This window comes from Priapulus caudatus, unplaced genomic scaffold, assembly GCF_000485595.1.
Source record: "Priapulus caudatus unplaced genomic scaffold, Priapulus_caudatus-5.0.1 Scaffold338, whole genome shotgun sequence".
Taxonomy (NCBI): domain Eukaryota; kingdom Metazoa; phylum Priapulida; class Priapulimorpha; order Priapulimorphida; family Priapulidae; genus Priapulus; species Priapulus caudatus.
In genome coordinates this window covers 213,351-219,630 of record NW_014577399.1, presented here as the reverse complement: position 1 = coordinate 219,630, position 6,280 = coordinate 213,351, and the positions used below count along the sequence as shown (strand labels likewise).

Sequence of the window (6,280 nt, the reverse complement as noted above, 5' to 3'; positions counted from 1 at the left end):
ACTGATACTGCTACTGCTGCTGCAGCTGCTAGCTGGCCACACAAAGGCTGTGCTACTGCTTGACTGAGTAGAGTGTATTCTGACCACCAGTAGGCCTACTGATCATGACCACAACTATAGATAGCATTGTGTATGTGGTTCAGTTCTGTTTTGGCAGCAGACGCATGTGGTCAGGGAAACCGCTTACGCGCGGTGCAGTGGCAGCGTCATCATTATCAGCGGTACCAGAAGCAGAAAGAGCAGTAGTAGCAGCATCAGCAGCAACAGCAGCAGCGGCGGCAGCAGTAGGAGCAGCGGCAGCGGCAGCGGCAGCAACATCATCAGCAATAGTAGTAGTAGCAGCATCATCAGCACCACCTCCACCACCACCAGCAGCAGCACGACAACCACCAGCAGCAACACCACAACCACCACCAGCAGCAGCACCACAACCACCACCAGCAGCAGTAGCAGTATAAACAGGAGCACTAATGTTCACAGTTTGACGCTAGTGCCCCCACAGCGCAGAACGTTCGGCACTGAGGTGTTGTGAGCGCGCGCGTGTGTGTATGTGTGCGAGTGTATGAGTGTGTATGTGTGCGAGTGTATGAGTGTGTATGTCACACACTGGCCCGCCCCGTGATCGATGCTAGCTCGAACAATCTCACCCAGTTCTAGAACTGTACTACAATAGCTAGGCTTGTCTGCTCGATCGTCGATGCAGTGCGATGCACATTTTCGTCTGCAGCTGTTATTCCGGAGTCAAGTTTGGGAAGTGTGAAGATAGAGAGAGAGAGAGTGTTGCATGACTTTGCTAAAGTCGTCACTAATCGTCCCGAATAGCAGTTGATACCCGCCGTTGGATTGGATTGTGTTGCCTGGACGGACCTGCAGTGCACAAGATGTGAAAGTACGTGAGTTGTCTAGCGCAAAGTAAGATTTTATCTTTCGGGCTTACATTATTTATATTTCGCGAAAGCGGTTAAGCTTGCGTTTCGTGAAAAAAAGTTACTGGTTTTTTGCAGGGTGTGTTTGTATGGAAGCGGACGAAAGAATCCGCTGTTTTCTACCGTTAGGAGGTAATTAATAGTGTTTGTTGGCACCTTCCGAAAAGGCTTGTCTTTTTTTGGGCAGTCGAGGTTGGAGGCGGTAAAGCTTATGTGGCCACGTAAAAACACTCGCCGTATTTATAAAACCTGTCTCTACCTTCACGAATAGTAGCTGTAAATTGTTGTTTGCGTTTCTCTTGTTACCGTTGGGGTAGGTCGGGATTTAAGGAATTATTTTTTACAAAAAATGGAGAGAAAGGCGTTGTCGGGTCGTAGCCGTGATAAGTTGACTTGACTTTGCTGCAGCACACCGCGTTAGAATGCAGAGTGTTTGGAAAGCCCCAATACATCTTTCATGCTCTGTTGGTCGCATCCTGGGCGAATATTTGTCAGTTCCAGACCTTCCAAAATTGCAATGGGGACCCAAGAAATATTTACATAACGAATGCGGGGCGCGTGTCGAGATGTGTTGATGTTTCCTTGTAGAGATTTTAGTAGATAGACAGACGTCCATTTGTGTTGGCCAGTGGGGAGTTTGGGATATATTTGTTGTAGGGTGTTACGACCTTGGTTTGGATCACATCTGGACCGGCAATGAACTGGGTAGTTTCGTTTGCATATATGATACCGCGCTGCGTGCATGGTAACTGCGCATCGTACAGGCTACAGTGTCTGTGTGAAAGCCTTCTCGTTCCAAAAATGCGTTCTTACTTCTTAAATTGACTACGTGACGAATTTTCTATTGTAAAATGCGTAACGTGCGTGCATACTGTCGCCCCAGTGAGCGCGAGAATCGAATATACGCGTTACCATTTTCGCTTACCATTTAAGACATCACCTCTTCCAAGCTATCCACGAGCTTTCACTCTGTTTATTTACGGAGACGTATGATATTACAGTGGTCCCCGCTTTATCGGGACGGGTCGGGAATCACGAAAATGTCCCGATTAAGCGGTGAACACGTAACTACGCGCGTGAGGATTGTTTTTCAACAGTATATGTCGTTTAAGCGATGTTCCGAGACTCGATAAAGTGGGGGACCACCGTACTACCGTGCCAAGCTACATGTGTGTGTATTTCTATATGATCATACACTCACCGTTTACCGGTGTTTAGACATTTAACTCACCAGCGCTTGCTAAGTGATCGTAAAAACGTTGACATCATTAGCATAATATATGCATGCATTATGCATCGAATTCATCTATTATGTATTCACATTCATCACTCCTGTATGCACGCGTGGTCAGTCGTGTATCCCGCTGCAATAATTAATGTGCTACCCAATTTGTTTGTATATATTATATATTTGTTTATATATATTAACGGGGCATTGCTACATTAGCTGTTCACTGTCTAAACACACGCGCTTTGATTAGTATTGTACAAGTTACTCTGTAGCGGGAGACTATACCCTTAATTATGCAGAGCGTCGGGCGGATCAGGGTAATGCTTTAATTATCTTCCTCAAACGAAGAGTTACTATTCTGGGCGTAGACACAGGTGATCCTTTATCTTTATCCCGCTCGTAGAACAATGCAGCCGCATCCATTGCTTACTCGCTCTATTCATTACTGCCTAACAATATACAGGGTATTTACTAATTAGCTGCGTGGACCCGGTTTCTCTGGGCACGCATGCATATTGGGGCGAAAGTGAACCGTTGCTTGGCCGGTCGTGTGTGCAAGGAAGGAGTGAGTGGAGTGAGTGGAGTGAGTGGAGTGGCCACGCACCGTCAAGTGCACGCGAAAGTGTGAAACTGCATAAGAGGCCAACAGCGAGTAGGCCCTATACGCATCCAGATAGGATAGCAAGTACGTGAATGGAGATACTACTCTATATATAACTATAATATACTACAGTATGTAATATATACACGTATATATTTATCTGTATGTGCGTGCGTGCGCTCGCGCGGGCGTGTGCGTGTGTGTGCATGCGTGCGTGTGCATGCGTGCGTGTGTCTGTGCATGCGTGTGTGTGTCTGTGTGTGTCTCTGTGTGTATGTGTGCGTGCGTGCGTGTCTGTGTGTGTAGATAATAGTTATACTGCTCTATTCGTGTACTCCTGGTAATAGCACCCTAAAATAAAGCTACACGCGTGCGTTAGTTGTGTAAGATCTTCCTGATCTTATGTAATAAGGTACGCTACGCACGTGGTTTCTATCTGGATGTGTGTAGATGAGCGCGTGTGTGTGTCTGAAATGTATTTACCCGAGAACTGAGAACTGAGAATAGCACGTGCATCCATCATTAAAAATAACGCGATGCAGCGCTTGCTGCATGAGAGAGAGGAACGATAGACAGACTAAGAGAGAGAGAGAGAGCAGGACAGAGAGGAGAGAGCGATAGACAGAAGAGAGAGGAGAGAGACAGACAGTAGAGAAGGGGGCGGGGCGGGCGAAAGGGGGGGGGAGAAGAAGAGCGATAGCGACAGGAGAAAGAGAGAAAGAGGAGAGAGAGAGAGAGAGAGAGAGAGAGAGAGAGGAGAAGAGAGCGAGAGAAGAGGAGAGAATGAAGCATGAGGAGAGAGAGGAGAGAGCAGAAGAAGAGAGACGAGAGAGGAGCAGAGGTAGAGAGAAGAGAGAGAGAGAGAGAGACGAAAACGCACACGCACACGCACACCGCACCACACACACACAACACAATCACCACACACACACAACACAACAACACGCACGCAACACACACACACACACACACACACACAACACACCCACAACACACACAAAATACGACGACGACGACGCTTGGGTTAGAGTAAACAGTGTCAGAGCCGAGGAAAGATATAACACTTTCCATGTGGGAATGTGTGTATTGGGGCCACACCATGCATTAGCGACGTGCCTCTGGGCATGTTACTATCCGTTGCAGCTGCAGCGAGACAGAGCAGACGCCTGAGTTCTTGTATTCGTGTTTTGCGAGATGCTATAGAGTATAGAGCTTTCTTTGCTCGGCGAGTGAATCGCGATTTCAGTATTTAAAAAACGAGGAAAATAAGGCGAGTGGGAAACACTAAAGCTATTGAAATATAACGGGGCGTCATCGATCACATTTAATTTGAATCTATGTCGCCTTTGCTGCTGTGTTGTCTGCTGCGTGCTGTTAGCCGGTGGTGTGTGTGTGTGTTGGTGTGTGCTGTGTAGTGCGTGTATATGTTGTGTGTGTTGTGCGTGTGTGTGCGTGTGTGGTGTCTGTGCGTGGGGGTCTAGTGGGTGGGTGGTGCGTGCGTGGCTGTGCGTTGCGTGTGTGTGAGGTGTGGCTGCGCGCGCGCGGCGCGTGTGTGTGTGTGCGTGTGTGCCTGCGTGCGTGCGTGTGCGTGCGTGTGCGTGTGTGTGTGCGTGTGTACGTGCGTGCCAAGGTCTTTCTCGTGATTAATTACGCGTACACGTCTACGTACATATTCCGAATTTAACGGGTTTTTTATGTATATAATATAAAATAATTAAAGCTCGAATTAATAATAGCTGCTTAACAGCTAATAAAGTTCTCCTGCCTAAAGTCGTGACTAAACTCACCTCGTCTAAAGTTCTGACTCAAATCGTATTCATCAATGCATTCACGATTCTTTAAATATGAGTTATATGTGCAGTTAGAACTCTAAGTGTACCCATTGTATCAAGAGTGTATGCTGTTAGAAAACCTTCGTTCATGATTATATTGTTGTCCGTAGAGTAGTACTTAGTTGTGTCCAGTGACGGGGGCCCGGTGTCAGTAACAAAATTCCTCCTAACTTTAGAATTAACTTTTCATATAGACCGCTGACAGAAAAATCGTAAAGTTACGAGAATAAAAAAAACCTTATCGAATCTCATTACAACTTTACGAAACAAAACTCTGTCAACGGTAGATGAGAAGAAAGGGTAGTGTTAGGAGACTAATTTTGTTTCTCACAACCGGCCCCCGGTTCCCAGCCGGTATACCTAAAATTATCACCAATCTGTAAGCTGCTACCTGGCCATTATGCTAAACAGAAAGTGGCAATCATGCAAATACGGTGAGACTCTAATTGTAATGCTGTAGGGGCACTCATCTGTAATTTACCCTCTCAATCGCACACAGGAAATGCCTGGAATCTAACAAAGAATGGTCTGTTTTAGTTGGCCACTGTATATCCTGACCATTATATATTATAAATGCGAATGAAACATGACAACATAGTTGCGAACATGTATAGGATTGGTGTAGATTAGCATACTTGACCACTAGTTGTTCTTTTATATACTACTATTGTAATCGTGGGTTAAACACTATACGTATGATAATTTCCTATATTGAAAATAGCGTATAGGTGATCTATAACGGATTATATTCGCCATGTTGACAGGGCGTCCTTGTATGCTCACCCTTATTACCTCCGCCCAACGGAGTTGGAGGAGGTTATGTTTTCGCTCTCGTGTGTACGTGTGTTAACGTGTTCGTGTGTTCGCGCGATCGATATTAGCCGTCGAGTCAAGCCAGCCAGCCAGCCAGCCACAGCCAGCTCCAGCAGCAGTCAGCAGCAGCCAGCAGCGAGCGGCGAGCCAGCTCGTAAGACATACATGTTACATGGGAGCGTGTACATGTCAGTACGCTGGCGTATATCGTGGGTTATTCGTGTGTTCGTGAGTCGTATGGCGTATGGCGTATGTCGCTGGCGGAGGTATGCACTCCGTGAGTGCACTCGATCTAGTTAATAAATGCTATCAACACCTCATCACTCATAATACGTGTTACGATCAGTTGCATACGCTTGCCGTATTCAGGCCATCCAGCACATATTATTTTCACTGTAATAGTGCACGTCTAAAAGCTATATTTTACATATTTATACGTGATTATATCGATATGCATAATATATAATTATGGGCTCGATTCATGGCGATGTAAATGTGACCGTGGCCGCTCCCACGGATCATTGCAATTGTATACACCCAGTGAGAAACGTTCGGTTTAAATATATATATATATCGGTAAAGGATTTAAATACAGGATCAAAAGCCATAACAATAGCTCCCTGCGTAAAGTATCGCATTTCATGCGTGTTTGAATTCCTCTGCGCGTTTATTTTGCGCAATTCATGTATTGTTGGGATTGGGAAAAATATTTTCCAGCAAAATAAATCGCGACAGCTTATACGTAGAGAACGCTTACAGAATGTTTACAATGCTAGCTCTCGCTCTTTCTCTCTCTACGCTCTCTCTCTCTCTCTCTCTCTCTCTCTCTCTCTCTCTCTCTCTCTCTCTCTCTCTCTCTCTCTCTCTCTCTCTCTCT

The 6,280-nt window shown here is 45.9% G+C and overlaps 1 long non-coding RNA gene across 1 annotated transcript in view; it reads left to right on the top strand.

The window, feature by feature from the left end:
* The first annotated feature begins 402 nt into the window (after positions 1 to 402).
* The window catches only part of LOC106809231, a 61,653-nt gene continuing 55,775 nt past the window's right edge, over positions 403 to 6,280 (top strand). The window contains exon 1 of the long non-coding RNA XR_001393860.1: positions 403 to 889. This is a non-coding gene — a long non-coding RNA (uncharacterized LOC106809231). The remainder of the gene's footprint in view (positions 890 to 6,280) is intronic.